Consider the following 23,897-nt stretch of genomic DNA (forward strand, 5'->3'; position numbering starts at 1 on the left):
AGTGCAGTCTACCAACCCAAGTGTCTTCAAAGTAGTCCATTAGGAGACTTTGGTCTTGATTACGATGTCGTTAGGAAAGCATTCCCACTGAATTGGTCGCAGAATGCTTTCTGAAAGACTCGGAAAGGTGTAGTCCAACCAATCGATTTGGATGCATTTGGATACAAGTCGGTCGGATCCCATTGACTTCAATGGGAGCCTGTGTTCTGAACGTATACACAAGCGCCCATTGGAAAAGGGGGTGATTGGGGTAAGTCGTGCACCATGTGGCAATCACCGCTGTGCATGCATGGGTATGGGAGACTCATGGGTACCCCCATGGGTTCGATTAGGAGGGGCCTGCTATGGCCCCCCCAAAGTCCAATTCCCACAGCTGTTTCGTCTCAGCCGTAACGATTCGGAGCGGCTTTCCGATTCAGTCATCGTACTTGCTCGTTCGTAAAACGACTCAATTGGGCTGTAATATTCAGGCTCCTGAATCCCATTCTGAACCAATTCGGACAGTCTGGATGGCTCCCTTTCATCGTACTTGGTCATACAGAAAGGTGACTGATTCAGTCAGAAACAAATCTTCTAAATCGGATTTGAACGAATCGGATGCCATTTGGAGCCTTTACTAATGACATCATAATTGTGCCTTTAGTTGTAACGGTTAGCCACCTTTTCAACGAGGTCATAGGCTAGTGCAATTTATTTGTTTTATTTCAAAAGCAAACTGGCTGTTTGTTGTAAATTCTACACTTACTGAAGATTTTCGGAGATGTCTCCAAACGCTGTGATTTAAGTGGCAGTAACATCCTTGAATGGCTGTATGTGGGGACTTTGAAGTATTGCTTTTATCATGGCTTGTTCAAAGTCAATTATTATTTTATGTGGGGAGTAGTTGTTAGTTTTAAATTAATGTGGTTAAATAGTTACTAGTAAGTGCTACTTTGTTTATTAAGTACCTAGCTTTATATGAGGGGTATATTAATATATTGATACTTATATTGATCATGCATGGTGTATATCTGAGTCAATGATTTAGTGTACAATTTGAATATTCCGTCCATCATCCATGTTTGACATTGGATTTGTCCTAATGAAAAATCTGTTAGGTTGTCATGTAGGTAGAATGGTTTGGCATTATCTGTGGTGGCTAAGAGTCCAGGGTTTTGGATCTATTTGTATATTATAGGGGCAGCAGGAGTGTCCCTGGTGATTTTCTTAGTTCATGTTATTAAGCATTTTAAAGTTGGTATAGCTGGTTCCTGACCTGTGATGTGTTCAAATATTTTAAAGAGTATGTGTTTTAGAGTAGTGGGCTTTGAGGGACTGGTGCTTGCCTCTTTCAAATCTTGAAGTACATGACTTAATTCGACATTTAAGGGGTAGTTCTGTTCTGTCACATTAATAGCAACGCAATACCAAAGGGGATGATGGATGGAGCGTTTGAACAAATCAAACACTCACCCCCAGTCAACTGATCTGGGTTTAATCCATCACCATTCTTTAGCTCACTCCATCACCCCAGTTCAGACATGGCCATATGCAAATCAGTCTGACCCAGTGCCTCATGGGAACAGTCCAGCCCGAAATGCCAAGCCATGTCTTCCCTGGACCGGAAACAAGCATCCTGGGACCAGTTTCAGATTCATAATCCTCATCAGCCAGGCTATCTTAAATCCAGTGGTAGAGTGGGCAAGGGACCCACGTCTGGGCATACCCTGCCAATTTAGGGCAAACAAAGCGATAGCAAAGGGGGTGATGGACGGAGCGTTTGATCAAATCAAACACTCACCCCCAGTCAACTGATCTGGGTGTAATCCATCACCATTCTTTAGCTCACTCCACCACCCCATTTCAGACATGGCCATATGCAAATCAGTCTGACCATGTGCCTCATGGGAACAGTCCAGCCCGAACTGCCAAGCCATGTCTTCCCTGGACCGGAAACAAGCATCCATCGGATGCCATTTGGAGCCTTTACTAACGACATCATAATTGTGCCTTTAGTTGTAGCAGTTAGCTACCTTTTTAACAAGGTCATAGACTAGTGCAATTTGTTTGTTTTATTTCAAAAGCAAACTGGCTGTTTGTTGTAAATTCTACACTTACTGAAGATTTTTGGAGATGTCTCCTAACGCTGTGATTTAAGTAGCAGTAACATCCTTGAATGGCTGTATGTGGGGACTTTTAAGTATTGCTTGTATCATGGCTTGTTCGAAGTTAATTATTATTTTATGTGGGGAGTAGTTGTTAGTTTTAATTTAATGTGGTTTAATAGTTACTAGTAAGTGCAACTGTGTTTATTAAGTACCTAGCTTTATATGAGGGGTATATTAACACATTGATATTGATCATGCAAGGTGTATATCTGAGTCAATGATTTAGTGTACAATTTGAATATTCCGTCCATCATCCATGTTTGACATTGGATTTGTCCTAATGAATAATCTGCTTTAGCATATAAAATAATGCATTTGACATTATTTAGGTTGTCTTGTAGGCAGAATGGTTTGGCATTATGCGTGGTGGCTAAGAGTCCAGAGTTTTGATGTATTTGTATATTATAGGGGCAGCAGGAGTGTCCCAGGTGATTTTCTTAGTTCATGTTATTAAGCATTTTAAAGTTAGTATAGCTGGTTGCTGACCTGTAATGTGTTCAAATATTTTAAAGAGTATGTGTTTTGGAATTTTAGTAGTGGGCTTTGAGGGACTGGTGCTTGCCTCTTTCAAATCTTGAAGTACATGACTTACATCGAACTCAGTGACATTTAAGGGGTAGCTCTGTTCTGTCACATTAATAGCAACATCATTTATTATAGTAGCCCTTCCATACCATGCATTAAAGAAGTATTTTGTACATTTCCAACTATCGTTCTCTTCACTTTCTTGGCTGCAAATGTATCCGATGTGCTAGTATTTTCCTTCCTTTGAGATGATATATCTTGTCTTTCTATCATTCTGTCTGAAAATATTTTAATAATATAGTTACATATATTGTAGTTATTGTACTTTTGATTTTCAAATGTTCAAAAAATATTGCAACAATCATTTTGCATTTTATACCTACATATGTGTTGTTGATTATAATTGTAGCTCTTTTTTTCAGTTTTCTGTGGGGGGTGTTCTAACATGGATCAGGCGGTTTATTTTCTGTTGGGGAATACAAGGTGTATTAGTTAGATTTTAATTGTTTATTTGTGGGTAGTTTCTTGAGGTCAAGGGCTTTTATTTTTATCTTTTAATGTTACCATCTAAGTGATATTTATCTTTACATTTCTTTATTGATTTGTATGACGTTGACAAAAATAATCACAGCAATAATGGAAATATGCCTTCTAACATCCCACAACGTAGGAGAAGCGCTAAAACTTTCTGATCAACAACCCCAACATCCTCCCCCTCCCTAATGTCCCTCCCCTCCTCATCCCCCGGCTATTAAGCGACCAAACCCATTATGTTGCATTCCTGCCAGATTGGTCCCGGATGGATACATAGGCAAACGGAATCCTCTAAATCGGACTGGCAGTTCATTAATAAATAAACTGGCAGAAACATTGCCAAATAATTAAAGATGAATATCGTTTATAGGATTCTAATTAATACCAAATCCATACGTTGTTAATGGGTCACAGTCAGAATTCCTTTTAATATTTAGACTACCTATGTTGATTGATACATCCTCTACTCAGTATTGCAAGCCTCTAATATTCTGAGGAAGATTCAAAATTCAATTTTTAAGTCGACTGTTTCGGAATCCCATTGTGGGCTTTCCCATCCTTTGGAAAACGAAAATAAGCTTCACATTCCCGTTAAGACATATACAGAGAACCCCCAGATTATTTTAAAGAAGGATTTTGTACTTTCTTTGCCCTGAGGAAGGTGATAACCTCTTGCTTTCACTTAAATGTACATAGGCGAGTAATACACATCTGTGAATCCCACCTAAGAATTACGTCAAGAAAACAATCAATTGGAACTAAAAAGACGGATTGATATTTGTGTTTAAACTAAGGAATGCACTGATACAAGGCAAATAGAATTATTGTAACAGGATGTCTAATCAGATGTGATTTTTTTGTGAAATTGTTTGTACAGTATGAGAGTTATCATGTTTGAGAGGAATTAAAGGTGAGAATAGATGAATGAGAGAGTGTTAATAATTGTTCTTTTTAGTTTTTGGGGGGGTCATTGACACAATAATCCATGTTTGGAGAAGGAAAGGAATGTGTTTCTCTTTTTTGTGACAAAACTTTGTAAATATGCTTTATGTTATGTATTTACCAATGTAATAATAATTTGTATATATAAAGTGTAAAAACATATAAAAATTTTAAAAAATACAGAAATACTGCTTTTTGAAAAATAAAATACAATCAGAATGAAAGTTAGTCTCTTTTTTCTTGCATATCTGTGCTGTGTTATAAATACTGTGAGCAGAGCTATTGCCACTCTTTAAATTAGATAGGCCTGACAAGAGGTTGCTCTGATTTGCATCCCAGGGAGCAGTCTGCATCTGGTCTGTGAGGCGCAAAGGTCGCAAATATTTGGGCCAAGGGAGTTCTCTAAATTTGGAAGGAAAAAGTGCCAAAAAGGTTTTCCAAAGAGCAGGGAATGCGATGCTCTGATTGACGAGGGAGAGGGAAATCCGCTCCATGCTGAGAATGTGCCACATCCATTGCAACCATCCTATCTGAGTGGGCAGGTGGTTCGTTCCCCAGTGTGTGAGGATATTTTGGAGGGATGCTCCCCAGGGCCAGTGCTATTTGACGTCCTCTGCGCGACTTAAGAGGGAACGTGAGAGCGTTCGGTAAGCCTAAGAGAATGTATGCTGCAAACTTGGGCAAGTCTGTGTCGAAATGAGTATCTATATCCTTGAGTACATGCGCCCAACAGGGAGTTAGTTGGGAACAGTCCCACAGTATGTGTGTCAGGGTGCCACTTTAACCGCATCCGCGCCAACACAAGGGGTATTTTGTTGAGTTGCCTCTATGAAGTCTGGCAGGAGTAAAATACCAGTAGGTTGCTATTTTAGTGGCGGTCTCTACTCTGGAAACATTGCGGACAGTGTGTTTGGCTCTGTAGTATATGCCCTCCCATTCCAGCAGAGTAAGTGTACGTTCTAATTCTAGTTCCCATCTTTTTTGACTCAGCATCTTATGAGGTGTTGGGGCTCTTCTTATTCAACAGTATATCTGTAATATAAGGTGGGCATCATTAACTTTGGATAATAGCCACTTCTCGAAGGGGTAAGGTGGTGCTGTGCCTGCGGGCAGTTACTGGAGTGCATGACCCAGGGTCATATTTCCTGATAGCATAACCGTTCTGTATAAGGGAAACCCTGTTTGTCTTGGAGATTTTCAAAAGAAAGCAGGCCCTTCACATTGAAGAGGTGTCTAATCGACCTGCTATCCCACGTTGTCCACCATGTGAAGGTCTTCACATCCATCCCAGGGGAGAAAGAAGGGTTCTCCACAATGGGAGTCACGGGGATGCGAAGGTGATGAGAGCTCTTTTCTCCACTATTCTATCCCATTCCTTTAGGGGGGCTCGCATTATGAGCAAGAGATAAAGCTTCTTAGACCTAGCTGGTTTTGGCAGGAAAGGAATCTGCTATAGCGACCGCACAGCCAGAACCCTCTCCATGAAAAGCCAGTGCTTTTCTGACTCTGGATGCGACCATTCGAAGAACGCCTTAATCTGGGCCACCCAATCATAGAAAAAAAACACACAAGAAAATGAGGGGTGAGAGGATAGAGAACCCTCTTCAACCTCCAGCTCTGTAATTAATTCTCACAAATAGAAGAGGGATAATAACACTGCATGAAGGTGGATGAGTATGTTGGAATGCACCAAATTGATAAAACTGCCCTCACACACAGCTAGCTGTGTCATGTTTCATCATAGTGCTGCTAACACACCTCCACGCCAGCCCAACACTGGAGGTGGAGCAATAGGGAGGGGAAGACAATACAACATACATTGTAAAATCATAAGTAAGGGTGGGCGTAGTTCGCAAAGTAGCGCTACGCAAAGCTACGCAAAGTGCACTTCGCACTACGCGAACTTCACGTAGCACTACGTGAGCTGCGTAGTTGCATGTTCGCACTGTGCAAGATGCGTTTTCAATGATTGCACAGTGTGGACAAGCATCCGACACTGTGCAATCATTGAAAACGGCATCTTGCACAGTGCGAGCTGTAGTTTTCCACTGCTCGAGTAGATTTTTACTCGAGCGGCAGCTTTCTCAACGCAAACTGGTAGTTTATCATAGCGAGCGGTCGCGAGCATGCGCAACCACTCGCAATCAGAAACCTGACCTCCCCGCGTTGAGAATCTCGCCGGGATGTCATTTTGCTTGCTCGCGGTCGCGGACTTGACGTTAAGGACCGCGAACAAGCAAAAAATGACCGCTGCACTACGCGTGTTCGCACTGTGCTACGTGCAGCTCGCATAGGGCGAAGTTGCGCAAACTTCGCAAACTACGCAAGCGTAGCGTAGTGCTTCGCCCAGGGTTAATCATAGGTGAGAAATGGTGCAGAGAAAGTTATATAAAACTGGTATCAGGTAGTCCTTATTACAGTTTTAATATTAGGTACCCTATCCTGATTTAAAACAAACATTTTGGATGCTGGGTTGGGGAGCTTATAATGAAATGCCAACCCCTCCACTCTGCATAAGTGTTGACATGTTTCAGCCGGCAAAACCAATACTCCGGCTTTTCTCAGGACTCTCACCACTCTGATCCCTGGGTGCTCACCCTCCCTTCTTTAAACCCAGAAGAAAAGGGGATATCACCTTTCGTAGAGCCCCTCACTCTTGGAGAGGAACCAAGTTTATTACATTTTTAAATCGGAACTGGCGGGAAGTGAGAACAGCTCCCTATTAGCACACTTGCTTGCGAGGTCAGCTGTCTCCCAGCGCAATACGTCTTTCACTCAGCGCCGCGTAGAACACCAAATAGAAGTCCTGGAGGGTTGGGATCCCAAGATCACCCTCCCCAGGGGCCTGTAGTAGCTAAGATCTCACCACATTCAAGGTCTCTTTTCCACCCAAATAAAGGATTCTAGTTCTCGCTGAAGCGTATGTATCGTGCCCAGGGGTGGTTCCAATGGAAGGGTCTGAAAGAGGAATAGTAACTTTGGCAATGTGGACATTTTGATAGCTGCTATCCCGCCAAACCAAGTGTGTTCACCATTGGTGCAGGTCTTTCTTGATGTGGCGAAGTAAAGTGGAATAATCTAACGTTATGGTGCTAAGTAAGGACTCAGAGAGTTGTATCCCTAGATAGGAGATTGCTACCAGCACCCCTCCCCCAGATGGTTTAGTGAAGAGGGTTTCAGAGTGAGGCGGAGAGCTTGTAACTTATGAACATTAATATTGAAACCTGCTACTAGGAAGAATTTCACATAGGTGATATTTAGAAGTGGTTTGATTTTACCAATTTTTTATGTGCTTTTTCCATGTGTTTGATTGTTGGGTCTGTAGTTTGTAGATTGCGTACTTTTTCTGTTGTACTTAATGTTTAGCAGATAAATATTAATAGTGAGTTTTCTTAGTTGTTTTCATTTTTGCCTTTTTTAAATAAGTTACTTTCAACTAAGCTAAAATAAAGGCTTTTCTTGCTTGTGAAGGCATTTTTTTTGTTTTCTGTTGGCTCTCCGGCAGAGTGTAATTGTCTTGCGGCTTTAGGGCTTGATTATGAGTTTGGCAATCCATGGCTCACCGTTCCTGAAGTGGAGTGGTGACTGCAGTGACCTGGTGGTCCCAACCTCCCTACTATAAGTTAGTTTGTTTGGCTGCGTAAGGACCACTGCTGCTCCACTGACACCGCCGGCGGTCTCAGAGGATGGTGGTGCCAGATCAGGCCAATGAGGCTGTGCGAGGCCCGGACCACCAGTCAAACCGCCCGCCCTATTATGAGTTACCTCACAGCCGGCAGAGTGTGGCAGTCCAACCGCCACACCAGATGCAGCAGAAAGTGAGGAATATAATGACAAAACTCACCTCTACTGTAACGTAACTGGTGCTATGTGGAGCGCTCTGATACCAGGTTCAGTTCGGGTCTAGTTCGTGCTACATAAAACTCTGCAAAAAAAAAAACAACAACAAAAAACCGATGCATTGCCATGGACCAGCCAAAGGAGGTGGGTCCTGAAGTATATCATTCATATACAGGGGCATTGCATCGTATTCTATATTAACAATATTCTGAATCTGATAGAGACTTCTAGCTGCAGATTCCTTACCTTTGAATTTCACAGGCATCAGGCTGGCTCCGGAAACGTTTGCTGAGCTATACCCCTTGCGAGCACTGTTGTATGGCCCCATTCAGCTCCGCTTGATGATTTCTGTGTCATTAGCATTAGTTATGATGTTGCGGTACCTATTTAGGCACCACCCCGGTTCGCGGACGTTAATTCTTTCCTTATTTTTCCAGTTAAGCACCGATCGTGGAAGAGTTACACCCTGTCATTTTTTGACAAGTTTTTTCTCGTCTTTTGTCGAATTCTGATTCTTTTCCATCTTCGTGTGCGAGGGATGTCTTCGAGGTAGTTTCAGGCCGTGTAGTGCCTGTAATCGCATTATGTCGGTTACTCACCTCCACCTCGTCTGTCTCTGGTGTCTCAAGCGTGACCATGACTCGAAGTCATGCTCAGACTGTCGGGCCATGGCTCCGAAGACCCTGAGGGAGCGAGCGTTAAAACTTTTTGCGGCCCGGCAAGCGACACCACTGAGTGAGACTACGCGGAGGTCCCGGACAAAGAAGAGGATGTCATGGGACTGCTCCCGTGTCCTCTGGACACTTGTGGAAGAGGCATTAGAAGAAGAAGAAGTCTAAGTGGACTTCATCTTCACCTTGACTGTCTTCCGTCAATGAGATGTAAGGAGCACCAACGTGCTAGGCCTGGTTCTGCAGAGCCAGAGCCAGGGTTGACTCTCCACCTCCCTCCCTTTCCGGGAGCCGGAGCGACCCCCGCTCAAGTAAAAGATTTTTACCAGGCCATGCACTTCGTATTTGAGCGGGCCGACCCCTCTGGTGAACCTTTGGGCCACGCGGGGTCGGAAGGGGTCCCATCGGATTCAACGCCTTCTAATCCGGCCACCGAGCCAGTGGGGCCTCGTTGATCTGATCCTGGATCCGGATCAACGTTGGGCGTGCCAACGCAACCTTCTCCGGCATTGGACCCAAAGTTGGTGCATACAGTGCCGCCTGTGCCCACCGGCTGTGCCAGCCTCATCCTCATCCCCGAGGATATGGAGCCAGAATGATGTCGCTCAACGCGATTCCGACTTCAACTGTACCCCGAGTTTTTTTGTTCTCACCTGAGCACTTTGAGGATGTGCTAGGCTCAGGGAAGGAATGGGAGTGGTTTTTGGACCCTTTGGAACCCCAAGAAGATTCTGCGGAGCAATTGGACTGGTATGGGGTACTTGCAGAGGCCAGTGGATTGAATACTTCTCCAGATACTGCCATGCTCTCTCCACCTACTGTGGATACGGAGGGGGGGATATTTTATGCCATGGTGGTAAAAAGGGCTGCTGAAGTTCTTGGACTAGAACTACCCTCAGTGCACGTCAGGACTAATCTACTGACCAAGGTGCTTCAACCTGGGGCTTCCATTTCCGAACCCCTTTTTCCCTTTAATGAGGCACTTACAGACATCCTTCTAGGCATGCGGTCAAGCCTACACAGGGGATCCTGTGAATAGGATGGTTACATGCCACCATAACCCGGCACAGGTGATCCAAAGAACCTCAGCCAACATCCCACCCCAGAAAGTTTGGTGGGGCAGGCCTCCACTTCCCAGGGTGCACTCCCATCTGCCCCTCCGGATAGGGAATCAAAAAGGTTTGGATTCATATGGGAAGAAAATGTTTTCTTCCTCCAGCCTGGCATTGCGGTCGGTGAATCCCAAATGCTTCATGGGCCATTTCTCCCACTCCCTTTGGGAGACAGTTGTGCAAGTGCTGCCACAAGTCCCAGAGGATGCCCGGCTGTGCTCTCCCAAGCAGTCAAGGATGGGAGAGATACAGCAAAATTTACCATTTGGTGTGGCCTAGATACGACAGATTCGCTGGGCAGATCGATTTCTATGATGGTGGCCTTAAGGAGTCATACCTGGCTTCGGAGAACTGGCTTCTTGGGCGATGTCCAGGCCAATCTGATTGTCATGCCCTTTGATGAAACCCGTCTAGTTTGGGGAAAAGGCAGACTTTGTCCTGGTCAGGTTCAAGGACTCTTGAGCTACGGCCAGATCCTTGGGCCTTTCAGCTACTCGTGGTCAGTCTTCCTTTCACTCCTTTCATGGCAATGGAAGGGGTTTCCAGCCACATCTTCCTTATTCTAACCACCGTCCCGCACAGATTGACGCAGTGCATTCTGATCCAGGAACGGAGGCTAGAAGTCGTCGACCACCCTGCCCCCACCAGCCGCAGCCTCCAAGCACTCTTAGGCTCTTAGGCCGATTCTGCAGGTCCACACCTCCCCAGTTGGTGGGAGAATTTGTTATCATCTTCCCCACTGGAGATCCATAACATCGGACAAGTGGGTATTTCAGATCGTCCAGGCGGGCTATTCCCTGCCTTTCCTTTCAGCCTCCCATTCTGCTAGGGTAAATTGTGAAATTGCTCCAATAAGAAGTTACAAGTCTCTTGGCCAAGGGAGCTGTAGAAAGGGTCCTGGTTTTGGAATGAGGCAGTAGCTGCTATTCCCGCTACTTTCTGAATCCAAAGAAAAACAATGGGTTGCAGACCATTTTAAATCTTTGGATCGTCAATCTCTTCTTCAAGAAGGAGAAGTTCAAGATGCTCACTCTAGCTCAGATCTTGTCTGCCCTGGACCAGGTAGACTGGATGGTAGCATTGGGCCTGCAGACTGGTTATGTTTACATTCCCATCCTGCCTGCCCACAGGCGTTACCTGCGGCTTATGGTAGGCCAGGAGCACTTTCAGTTTACCATGCTCCCCTGTGGCCTTACCAGTGCTCCTCAGGAGTTCATCAAGGTGATGGCAGTGATCGCAGCTCATATGCCAGGTTATAGGTGTCAGTCGTCCCCTACCTCACGACAGGCTGTTGAAGGCTCCATCGCCCCAGGCTGTCATCTCCCACCTTCAGACTATGGTGGGCCTCCTCGTTCAATGGGGTCCTCTATAAACGTACCAAATTTACATCTGACTGCTTTTTAGATGCTCCCTTTCATCAGAGCTGTTCTGGGCACAGTGCAATTTGGGGCCTATCCTCCAGAGCAGCAAGTCCAGGATATTCAGACTGTGATACCGATGTTTCAGCCTCTAGCCTAGATTTCAGTGAGAGTGACTCTGAGTCTGTTGGGCCTCATGGCCTCCTGCATCCTAATGGTAAAGCATACCAGGTGCATATGTAGGCTTTGCAGTGGGACTTGAAGTTCCAGTAGGCACAGCATCAAGGAAATCTCACTGACGTGGTTCAGATCTCGGAGGGACCTGCAAAAGATCTGCAGTGGTGGTTAACGAACTGAGATTGGGCCAGTGGCCTACCCCTCTCCCTTCCACAACCAGATCTCACATTTGTGACGGATGCATCACTTCTGAATTATGGCGGCCATCTGGGAGAGGTGGAGATCAGGGGACACTGGTCTCTTGTGGAATCGGGGCTCCACATAAATTTGTTGGCGCTTCGAGCAATTCAGTTGGCTTTGAAAGCATTTCTTCCCTCTGTCAAGGGTAAGTTAGTGCATTACCCTAGTGGTTCAACATCTGACAGGTTCTCTGAATGCCAGGGAATTGTCACCTTCATATCTGATGTCTTTTTCAGACAAATTGGTGCTTCTCACCGGTGCTTCCTTTTTACCAAACGCTGTAATCCTGTTCCATCTGGGTCAATCGATCACATTGCCTACCTTCTTTGCTCCCCCGCATCCCTCTAAGGAAGAGGAACATCTCCACTGACAGGACCCAAAAAGAGCGCAGTCATTCTACCTTGAACGCAAAAGAGAGTTCCGAGTGGATGACCAATTCTTTGTGTGGTACTTGGGAGCTAAGAAGGGATGGGCAGTGCTGAAAAGGAGCATCTCTCGCTGGGTCATTCTCTGCATTAAGATCTTTTATATCCTGGCGAAGAAGCAGCCCCTTGAGGGATTAAGGGCCCATTCCACTAGGGGAAAGCCTGTGACTACTGCCTTGGCTCGTGGTGTCGAGTCCTAGACATCTGTAAGGCAGCAACATGGGCATCATTGCACACGTTTGCCAAGCATTTCTGCCTGGACAATCAGGTCCACAGAAAAGGGTATTTTGCCCGTTCAGTACTTCAGGACTTCCTAGTTTGAGGTATTGGTCTGCAACCCACCACCGGAATGCTATGGCTTGGGTGTCTAATTCAAAGGTAAGGTACCGGCAGCTGGAAGTCTCTATGAGATGAACAAGTTACTTATCTTTGGTAACGCATTATCTAGCTGCAGATTTCTTACAGCCCCACCCATGCCTCCCCGCTTTGCAGAATGATATTGTAGGACTAGGATTACTCCCCCCTTTCAGTGCCCTAGTTTTGCACATGACTACATCTGTTACTTCGTTGCTCTGTGCTTCTAGTGTGGAAAAAATAAAAGTATAGATGTCCGGTTGCCTGGGTGGTGCCTATATAGGTACTGCAATGTCATAACCAAAGCTAACGTCGACATCACGCGGAGCTGAATGGAGCAACCTGACGGTGCGCGCAAAGGGTATTGCTCAGCAAAAGTTTCCGGATGCAGCCTGACGCTTGGAAAATTCAACGGTAAGGAATCTGCAACTTAATAGAGTCTCTACCAGAAAATGCGTTACCAAAGGTAACTAACTTGTTTCTCAAAGCCATAGGGTGCTCTTGCAGCCTCAACATTTGGTACAACACAGGCACACAGTACGCAAATGGACATGTGTCGGTATTTAATTTAAAGTGATGGCTGTATTTATCTGTGATCCACAACACCACCTCCTCCACAACATCGCACTGATCAATGTCACACACACAACATTTCATCTTACTCACTTCTCAGCTAGGTCATTACTGTTCCTCATGAGTTGTGTAGCTCACCATTTTGCAAGTCTGGATAAAGTCACATTGAAATGACTATAACTACCATGGCGCCTTAGCATTCTAACTCAGCCCAAGATGCCTCTGTCAATGTAATACGATCACAATGTACACATCCCTGCTCCTGTCTTTAGCTTAAACAAACATCAGTATTGAAGTGTCTACAAATTCAAACACTCTTTCTCTGCTACATAGTTGTAGTCGACTGACACACATATCTCACATCAAAAGGTAAGTAGTGGGAAAATAAATTCTGAAGGCACAATTGGAACACCACTTGCAGGATACCAATGCCCACCAGCTGGATAACTATAAAGTCCTGTGCAAGTGGGCCACACTACAACTAGCACATGCCTGCCAAACTACATGAGCACTGGACCTGGGAACTGATGGTTGTCAGGGACAACCAATAGTATAAGAAAGTGCCACACATGTGTAAGCAATGGTTAAGTGAAACTTAGGAAAGCAAGCACACATAGCATCTGGTAGACATCTCCAGAAAGTAGCTGAAAAGTACACACTGCTCAATTGACACATGTCCATGCAGAACCACACAAAGTTATGATTAGCTGATGCCCTCCATGTGTGGATATAAAAATATCACACTTCAACTCACCTAACACATATTCAGAATACATCATTGGGAGAAGGGAAAGCTACATGTGGTAGACAGTGGCCAAGCTCAAATACTTTCTTCATGCTAACCCACACAATGCTATGTCACATACATTTGGTCTACATTCCACATATCAAATCAATAAACATGTCCCCTTGTCCACTGGCACTCCAGAGCAGATGCAAAGGTCAGATCACACTAACATCTTAGAAAGGACCACCAATCTAGCTCAAACTTACACAAATGTAGTGTAGTGCACATACTGAATGAAACCAAGACAGTAAATAACATAAAAAGCAATGGGTGGACTAATCTAACAAATTTTATTTACAAACTAAAGAAATATGGCCAATGGCCAGTCCAAACCCCAAATGTGGCTCAGCACATTGCTGTACCAGTACACTTCCCTAACATGACACTGCTAGGGAAACTTCCTCCTCAGAAAGGGGCATCTTGTATGCGGACCAGGCAACTCAAAAAATAAACTTCGGAGAGTTAGGTTTGGTATTGAGAGCGGTTAGGTTTACAATTGAAATGAGGGCCCTGGTTGGGACAGAGGGATAGCCAAGGGAATCTGAGGGACTTCAATGTGAACCTGGGCATGTGGGATGACAAGTGGTGGGCTTTGGGAGATAGAGGGAGTGTCTGCCTATTTCATGGGTGTGCCTGTTGTTGATGCTGGTGTCTCGGGTCTGATGTTGGTTGTGACTGGGCTATGTCTGTTGGTGCGGGCTCTGTAGGTGCTAGGGCTGGTTAGAGTAGTGAGGGTCAGTTTGGTGGGTGCATGCTTGCTTTTGTTTGCTGCTTTTTGGGAGGTGGTGTGGTGCATGTGGATGTTGAGGCGTGAGTACTTCTGTTTGCCTATGCTTGGGGGGGTGTGGTTAAATGGATTTGGGATGGGACAGAGGCAGGAGGTGGATTGGTAGACATGGCTTGGGGGAAGGCTGCCATCAGTGAGGAGGCCAGAGCCTGAAAGGACCTCTATAGGTCAGACACACCACTGTGAATGCCATCTAGGAACTCCACGCTGGACTGTCCCTGGATGGCACTCAGCAGTGCACTCTGCCCAACAGAGATCTGTCACAGGAGGTCAATAGCCTCCTCACTTATTACAGCTGGGGCCACAGGGGCAGAGACAGAAAAATGTGTGGGGAGCAACAGGAAGGGTCGAGAATGGAGGGGAGGTGGTAGACAAGGATGGTATGGACACAGGTACTTGGGTGTCCGCCACCACCACAGAGCTGCCACTGGAGGCCAACCCAGAAGATGACAATGCTGCTTCTTCCTCGTCCAGGGCACGCGCATCACCCTCTGTGCCAGTGACTCTCTCGCTGTCAGTATCCTGACTGGACCCACTCTAGCCAGCTGCATCCCCAACGTTGCAGGCACCTTCTCCTCTGCTTGCCTTGGTCAGTGCTGAAAATACAGTGCAAATAGGTGTAAGAGACCTGCCTATACTCTATGCGCAAACAGATCTCATGATTAACAACATCAAATGGGCACAGAACACTCCACCAGCAGGGTCTCGTACAATACAACAAGCATGGAAACAAGTTGGTCTATGTTTTCCTGGCAGCAGCTGCACAGATATCCCTGGTACCACACCCCAACTACGGATAGGAACATCTCAACTCCACTTTGGTCTTGGTGGCAACACCATCTTCAACTCAACTTTACATTGGAAGACCTTAGTTGTTCAGCTAAGCTCCAGGCAATTAATGTGAGGTGTCACTTGTGGCCAGAAAAGGCGGCACATGACACTGCACCAAATGATTTGCACACACAAAAACACACAAAAACATGCTATTACAGTGTTCAAACACCCACATCTGACCACACCAAATCTGCTCACTCATGCATGTCATCAGTCAGTGAAAGGGCCTTCAACAGTGGACAGCCATATTACTCCACACTTCCACATTAATCCTATCGAGGAACAGTTTCTGAGACACAACTGTAACTTCACAAATCATCAAATACATAGCTTCAACAGTAGGACATGACTAATAAGAGAGACCAATGTAATTACATATATTTCTAACACACTCACCCATGTCTAAACACTCCTGTCTGTGTGTACACATCATCCTGTGTTCCCAACATGGAGGAACATTGTCCTTCACGCATTGGAAAACACATACTAATGAGGATGGCTCTCATCCTGAACCTAGCTAGACCCTTACATCATGAAACATATCCTTGTTCAGATGAAAGCATAAAAACCTCACAAGCTACACATCTCATCGTGTAGGCAGAAATACAGGTGGCAGCAGTTATGTTATGTTATCTGGTATTTATAGAGTGCGCGGCTACTCCTAAAAGTGTCCCGGCACTAAGAGAAAAAGACCGCATAACTGCATACAGAACCCTGCCCCCCAGCAGAATCGAGAGTCCTAAAGCAGGAAAAGACATATTTTCAGATTCCTTCTAAAAGTAAGGAGGTTCGGTATCTGTCTCAAAGGGAGAGTGAGGTCAACCATAGCCGAGATGTTAATGCTTGAAAAGACCTTCCCCCTACCCGGGAAAGCAAGACCTTCGGAGTCGAGATCAAGAGCTGAGTAGAGGACTTCAAGGTGCTCTGCAGTGTATAAGGCCAAAATCTTTCCCTTAGGTAGGGGACTCCAATCTCATGAAAAGCTTTGAAAACCAAGACTAGAGCTTTAAAATGAATTCTTTTTCGCAACGGTAGCCAATGAAGGGAAGACAGAAGATGAGACGTGCGAGTCCTAGGTCTTGTCAAAAAGATGGCACTGGCCGCCATGTTCTGAATCATTTGTAGTCGGCTGGATAAGTACTCTGGTAGTCTCAAATACAGGGAGTTAACGTAGGCCAGTCTCGACACAACAAGGGCCTGGACTACTGTTTTCCTGTGGGAGACTGGAAGCAGGGGGAGAAAATTCCTCAGCCTTTTCAGCACCCCAAAACAGGCCCCAGCCACCGATTGGACTTGCGCCTTCATGGAAAGGGCGGCATCCAATTTAACCCCCAGGTTTTTCACGATAGTAATAGCAGACGAGGGGGTGACATGTCCTGCGGCCACCAGGTATGCCATGCTTCATATGGACAAGAGCCGAAAAAAATCATCTCTGACTTTTCAGAGTTACACTTCAATTGATTTCGACTGAGCCAGGAGAAAACCTCAGAGAGGCAGCTGTTTATCCTAGTACCATTGAATTCAGTACCCTTCTCGCACGTGAACAGCAGTAGAGTGTCGTCTGCGTACAACACTGTTTTAGTGCCGTGTTTCTCGGCGGGAAGGGCAAGAGGGACCATATACAAATTGAACAATGTAGGGCTCAAATTTGAGCCCTGAGGAACCCCATCGTTCAAGGGAGGAATTTCTGCGATGAAAGGTGGTGACCAGATTATTTGTGAGCGGTTATTTAAAAAGGACTTAAACCATTTCAATACTGTGCCTCCGATCCTGCTCTCCTTAATTTTTTGCAGTAGTCTATTGTGGGGTACGGTATCGAAGGCAGCGCAAGGGCTAAAACACCAAGACCGCATTACCTCCTCTATACAGTGTGGCTTTTATTGTCTCAGTGACTTCTAACAAGGCAGTTCCGGTGCTGAAGTTGGCTCTGAAGCCAGACTGGCTCGGGTGAAGGAGATGATTGGCCTCCACGTACTTCGCGGTAACTTCATTAAAATATTTCTCCAAGACCTTGGAGAAGAAATGCAGGAGGGATATAGGCCTGTAAATACTGGCAACCTCAGGGTCTGCCATAGGTTTCTTTAAGAGAGGGAGGATATTGGCAAGTTTCCAAGTTTGTGGCATATGCCCCCCCCCCCCCCCATCCCCCCCCGCAGAGCGGGATTTAAAATCGGGTTGATTGCTTCTGAAATGGAAGACAGTACTTTTGCTGGACATGGTTCAGAAGGTGAGCCGGAGTTAAGATTTTTCATGAGTGCCAGAGATTGCTCAGGGGTAATCGCAGGAAATTGCATGTGAGAGAAATCCATGGTACAGCAAGCGTCAGGGGTTAGATCACTAGCTGCCTATTGCTCTGGAGGCTGAATTGCGAAAGAGTCCTGAATGATTTGAATTTTTTCATGTGTTGTTTCATCTTCTCACAATGCTGTACATACCCCACTTACCAAGGCCAAGGCCGGCTCTTTGTCTGCCTCCTATGCGCACTGTATACCATATCACCTGTAACAGATTACCAGGACAAGATACACAGTATTGGGAACCATCACTCCTGTCTCAAAGAAGATACCTGATCTGTGTGAGACATCCTCCACACACAACATCAAACATGTGTAGGTGACATGTCTCATCACTCAGCCATATTTCTGTACAACTCTGAACTTTGACATGTGACTTCGGTCATCTTTGGATCAGGACCACAAGACATAAGTCTTGCCCAAACAGCACATACACATGCAACAATACCTATCCTCCCTGGGACAGGAGTCACCTACATCGTTGATGAGTATCTGCTGCTTGTAACAGGAGAAAAATGAAAATGCACAATGGCTGACTCTACACAACACTTACCCCCTCCTAGTGCTGTTGGGCCTTCAACTGCCCATCAAGCTCAGGGTAGGCCATTGCCAGGATGCAGCACATTAGGGGAGTCGGTTTCCAGCGTGTGTCCCTCCGAAATAGGGAGGACTTCCCCTGCTGGACTTTGGCAATGGTACGGCTCTAGCATCTCAGTTTTTCCCACCTTTTTCTGAAGTGGGTGCTGCGCCGGTTAAATATCCCCATGGACCGCACTTTACAGGTGATAGCTTCCCATAATACCTGCTTCTGAAGGGTGTTTACCTGCATACATGAAGCAAGAGATTGTAACTATAAGAAAATTGGTCAATGTTGGCCTTACACTCATTTTGGAGACTTCTAGCACAAGCATGTGACATCTATCAATAAATAACATTAGTACTCCTCACATGCGTACCACCACTTATTGAGGTATACACACTCTGGTAGACATTGGTGGGCTATCCTCAACCCTGGTTGTGTACCACACTGACAAAAACAGCCAAACAAACCCATGTACGGCTGGCCCATTCCAAATGTAGTCTGCTGTGAGCTACCTTGGCACACATTGCGCCATTCAGACCTCCTTTAGGGGAACCCACATGGGCATGTTTGCACACACCCTGTAACCACCTGGAACATCAAATACATGCATATGCTACATCCACTTGCCACCAGGGTACATACTAACATTAAACACAAAGGACACAATGAAATAACTCGCATGTGCCACACAAACAGATGCAACTCTGGAATGCTCTGGCCATCTCATATACAGAAAGGGATTACATACAATGGGTAACAGATCTTGAGTGGTTGCTAGCAGCTTCACAGGACATACCACCCGACACAGGGTTGGCATCTACTAACTTTAGAATAGCCAGTTGTACATGGTGACCTTCAACAAGCTGATGAACCACAAAAGTAAATTTAAACATACATGAGCAAGTTGCTGGATAGGCAAACTGAAATATGAACATTAAGCTTGAACAATCCAAGCTATAGAAATAGTAACAACACACCACTGGAAGTAAATGCCCTGAACGTCTGATATCACACACAACCAAGTGTGGGACAACAGAAAAAAGACCCAGGTCAGGGGCTGGCCTTAGACAACATACAGAATGTACAACATGCACAGTTAAGTATGAAAGAGTAGTGGGTGAAGGGACTCAGTTTTGGAACAGACAACCATCAGCTGGACTACAGGGTGGTAAACATGGGATTCACATGGGCAGCTCAAAGTTACTGCACCTCTCAGCCTCTGCCATGGACAATATTGGGCACATGTCTGCATCATACCTTGCCTTCTGCAGCCAGAATGCACTCTAGCCATGTGTACAACACATTTATACCACTCGAAAGTAGTATGTACATCGCTGTGGCATGCCGTATGTGACATTACCTTTATGTGGCACCATAAGAGGACCAATGCGGTATAAGTATCTCCATAGGCATAGTGTTATAACTACAGTTCTGGCCTGCATCAGTATATTGATGGGACACATGCCTCACTTCATCCTTACCTGTTCATTACAGGACACATACATAGCACAGACTCTGAAAGTCGAAATATCAAACACCCTTCACCATGATTACTAGACACAGGTGTAACCTTCCACTAATCAGTAGGAACTGCACATTAGCGAGTCACATACACTTGGGGGATGTGGGAGATTGATTCCATGCACCCCTGCAGGATATATTGTGCAATAGACTAGCTAGGTCATAGTGACAACGTAAACCCCCCAACCTAGACAGGGAGGGGATGGTTTCTGGTAACCACTGATCAGGACAACCCTGACCCCTTGGGGATTGTGGTAACAGATCTGAAACCCTTTCGCTGAGTCACTCGTGTGCTCTCATTCTCTGAGAAATATACACAGAATACACAGAGGCACCTTTTCAAATGTTTTATTGAAGCAACATTACTTTTGTGTATTGTACATATGCAGCAATGATCAATAGACTAAAACAGATGACAGTAATTGCAAGGACTCAAATAGTGAGCAACTGAAAAAGCTCCACCATACTGCTAAGACAGTATATCTATGCAGGCATATAAAATAATGGAGGACATTTCTTTACACCTACTATGCAGTCCCTAAACTACATGTCTAGGGCAAGCTTATGTGTAATGCCAAGAACCCACTTACTGGATCAACAAACACATTAGCTGCCGGGAGAGAATATAGGAACCAGTTTTTGGACACCAACTGGATACCCCTAATGGAGACATTTGATGCATGCTACCCAAAGCATCGCCTGCAGGGACAGCACAATGTCAGCTGAAGTCTATCCTCTGCCTGACTACTGGAAATGCTTGTTTTTGTACAATTAAAAGCATCCTTCAAGGATACGAACAAAGCAGCATTTGTTATGGGCTTGCAGATAGTCATGTCACCTCATTTTTGTGAACTAGACTGACGTGTACATTTATTGAGAGGCCTAGTATGCGGTGTTCAGGGAGTCATGAGAATGTTAGGTACAGCTAATTATGGATGAGAAGCTGTATCAGAGAAAGTAATACAACATTGTCAAGTACTCAGCTATGTGCAAAAATTTCAAAAGTTATTGTATAAATGGGGCAATGTAAGGAAAACATGCAGCATTGTTGCATGGGCCTAAGTGAGACACATGACACCCACTCCTTACCCTAAAGGACAACTAAAAGAAGCCATCTAAAACCAGAAGAGTTACATCTCAAGAGCAGATTTCAAAACTATGATGAAATATCACATTAAAAAATTCTAAGAAAGTCATTCTTCGAATCGTGAGAGGAAGCAACCTAAAGCAAAGTCCCCAAAAAAGCTATAAAGACGATCATGCTGTTTGAGATTCAAAGCACATAGAAAGGCATGTGATCCAAAAGCATGGAAAGTAATTCCAATGTTTTTGTAGAACATCTGTCATTTTAGAGAACCAGGCTTGATCAATAGTTCCCACCACACGGATAAGCTCACTCTTTATGTGTTCCTAGTGGTAGATGCAACATTGCTGGTGCCAGCAAATGCAGACAATGTTCCCAGAGACCCTGTTCGAAGCAAGTTTATATAGCAAGGATGTTCCCATCCAGCCCGCACAGCAGCCGCTAAGGGAGGGATCCCAACCTGTAGAAGCTCCACAGCTATATCACTAGGAGCAGCCTCATCCCAAAATTCCTTGAAGAATGGGTTCAGCAACAATGGACAACTATACAAATGGGCCTCTGAAGGGTCCAAGAGCCTATTTATATCCATGGCGCTACCATTGGTGATCAGAGGCAGAAATCCAGTGTACCTTCGTATATGCACAACAAACAGCAGAACACAGGTTGTACAGAGTGAAGCCACACGGGCTGAAAGGATAGGAACCAATTCTCATTAAGCTCCTGAAGGTGCAGCGTACTGAAGTATTGAACCATGCACTCACCACACAGCAGCACAAGTGGAAGTGCCTGTTCCATTTTGTCTTTAACTGGGACATCCATTGTGGAGCCGAAGGATAAAATCATAGTCCCGGCAGCAAAAAGCAGGACAAGAGGTAGACCTCCACAAATGCTTCCAAATACAAAGTGTACAAAAGAAGAAATGACACTGAAAATGGTCTCAAAGTTGCTAACCAATCTAGAGACAATATACTGAAAGAAGTGTGCTACTCCCTTTGTATCAGACATGTTGAAAATACGATGAACCAGCTCCCCAAAATGATGTGGAATGTTGGTATGAAGTAGCATCTGTATCTAATATGATGACCTTGCAATTTGGAGATCAAACATCTCTTTGGTGAAGGTTAAGGCCTCAACATTTTGAAACAGCATGACTTTTAGTGTGCTTAGAGCATCAAAGCTGATTTTGGAAACATTTCTTAAAGGCCATAGCTATGCCTCCCTAACTGTGCGGGCAGGTGGAAACTGAGCCTGTGTGAAACAAGTTACAATGGAGTTAAATTTCACCACATTATCAATGCAAGGTCACATTCAAAAAACAGCCTTGACCGTAAGGCATCAAATAACTTCCAATCAAGAGTTATGTGAAAGCTGGACGACTCACGTCCACCGGGGAACGTCTCAGGTAAAAGGACATGTTCTCCAACCACATATATTACATCTATAGTTTGTATTCAAAAGTCTAATCCCTGTACAGACAGCTGGGTGGGAAAACAAGTTGAAAATATCTGCTTGGTGTCTGTTAGCATATACTTTTTAGCAGGTGTAGGTGCAAGCATATATACGTTTGAAGCTGGATTTGATGTGTCAAAACCAGAAAAAAATATGGTCACCTATGTGTTATATTTTTATGAACTACCCCATGCACCAACAATTGTACATAAGCACCATAATGGTCCGTGCCCAAACAAATGTCACAATGATGTTGTGAAGTACATAGAGTAAATTGCTGCACTATTCATGACATAAATATGTAATGTATGGACCTAAAAAATTCTTACATCTCATATCATACACTGGACAGGAATCACCATCCGATCCTGTGAACTAGGAAGCAATGCAGTATAACAGAGTGAAGTAGGTATGTGAGGGACTTGCCTACTCGTCTTGTGAGCCATATAGCTGCCGAAAATGGGGAGGTGGACCTCTTCCACCAGCTTCTCCAGCTCCTCTAGATAGAAGGCTGGGGCACTCAACCCTTTTGAATGGGTCATGATGGCTCACAGAGACGGTAAGGTAAGTTATGGTAAGGTAAAGTTTATTGTTTAGTTAATTAAAACCTTAACAATTTTACTATTTGTCACAGCCATAATTAAAATTTATCAGTTCAGTATGTCAGCAGTGAGATATAATACAATTTTAAAATCTACTGTTAGCAGTAAGAACACTCTAAAATCAGTGCAAAAGATGCTAGAACAAATGTGCTCCTGTTTTGTGCAGGACGAGGGATAGTAAGCCAGAAATGATCAGATGTCGAAGTTAATGACTTCATTTTCAGTGAAGGGTTTGTTGTAGGTAAGGTTTAAAGTTTTTATGGCTGGACTGGTCATGACCACTTGCAGGGTGCTTTAAATGCCGGCCTCAAGCCTTCTAAGCGTGGACCCTCTCATTTCTGCACAGACTTCACTGCTTGGTCATGTGTATGGAGGAACTTAACTAGTTTGCAATTCATCTGAGGATCCAATGGATCTAGCCCTTTAATAATAGCCATCTGGCACGTTCTTAGTCCTCTGTCTAGAAATGCTTTTCTTAATAAGGTGACTCGTGCTGAGTGTAGTTACTTGCAGATGCATACCAGATGGATAAGATCTTCTTTAGGGCATCCGCACAGGCGACACATTTTTAGTACAATATTTTTTCACCTAGTGGCGTCTGCCAGTGATGGACATTTCCCAAAGCGCAAGTCCATTAGCTGTTTTTTAGGTGGGCTGAGAATGTTAAGTCTAAGTAAGCTGCCGGTTTGAGGACTCTGTAGTTGTTGAGGACTGTCCAGGAGTGGGATCTCTGGCTGAAAATGCTTTTGTCTAGTACAAGAAAGTGCAGTTTTGCTGCTTTGTTAATTGTTGACTGAAACATTGAAAAGGACAAGTTCTTGTTCCAGAGATCCAAAGTGCAAGATGATCTTAGTGCGTTGTGCAAATAGCGCATGTATGATGAATTAGTCCCTTTCTCTAATTCTAGCCACAGAGCCTCGCTTAGTCTTGAAGCCGCCGAGTTTTGTTTTATGCCGTACCAAACTTTTATTGATGGGTATGATCTGCCCACTGTTTCATTCAGTAAGCCAAACTCCAGATTCAGTTGTGCTTGAGACTCATTTGAGGAAGCTGGAAGA

General features: G+C 44.8%; 1 protein-coding gene across 5 annotated transcripts in view; it reads left to right on the top strand.

The window, feature by feature from the left end:
• The window catches only part of LOC147747710 (coagulation factor XIII B chain-like), a 706,417-nt gene that overhangs the window by 366,127 nt on the left and 316,393 nt on the right, over positions 1-23,897 (top strand). The window lies entirely within an intron of this gene.

This window comes from Lissotriton vulgaris, chromosome 1_1 (assembly GCF_964263255.1).
Source record: "Lissotriton vulgaris chromosome 1_1, aLisVul1.2, whole genome shotgun sequence".
NCBI classification, from domain to species: domain Eukaryota; kingdom Metazoa; phylum Chordata; class Amphibia; order Caudata; family Salamandridae; genus Lissotriton; species Lissotriton vulgaris.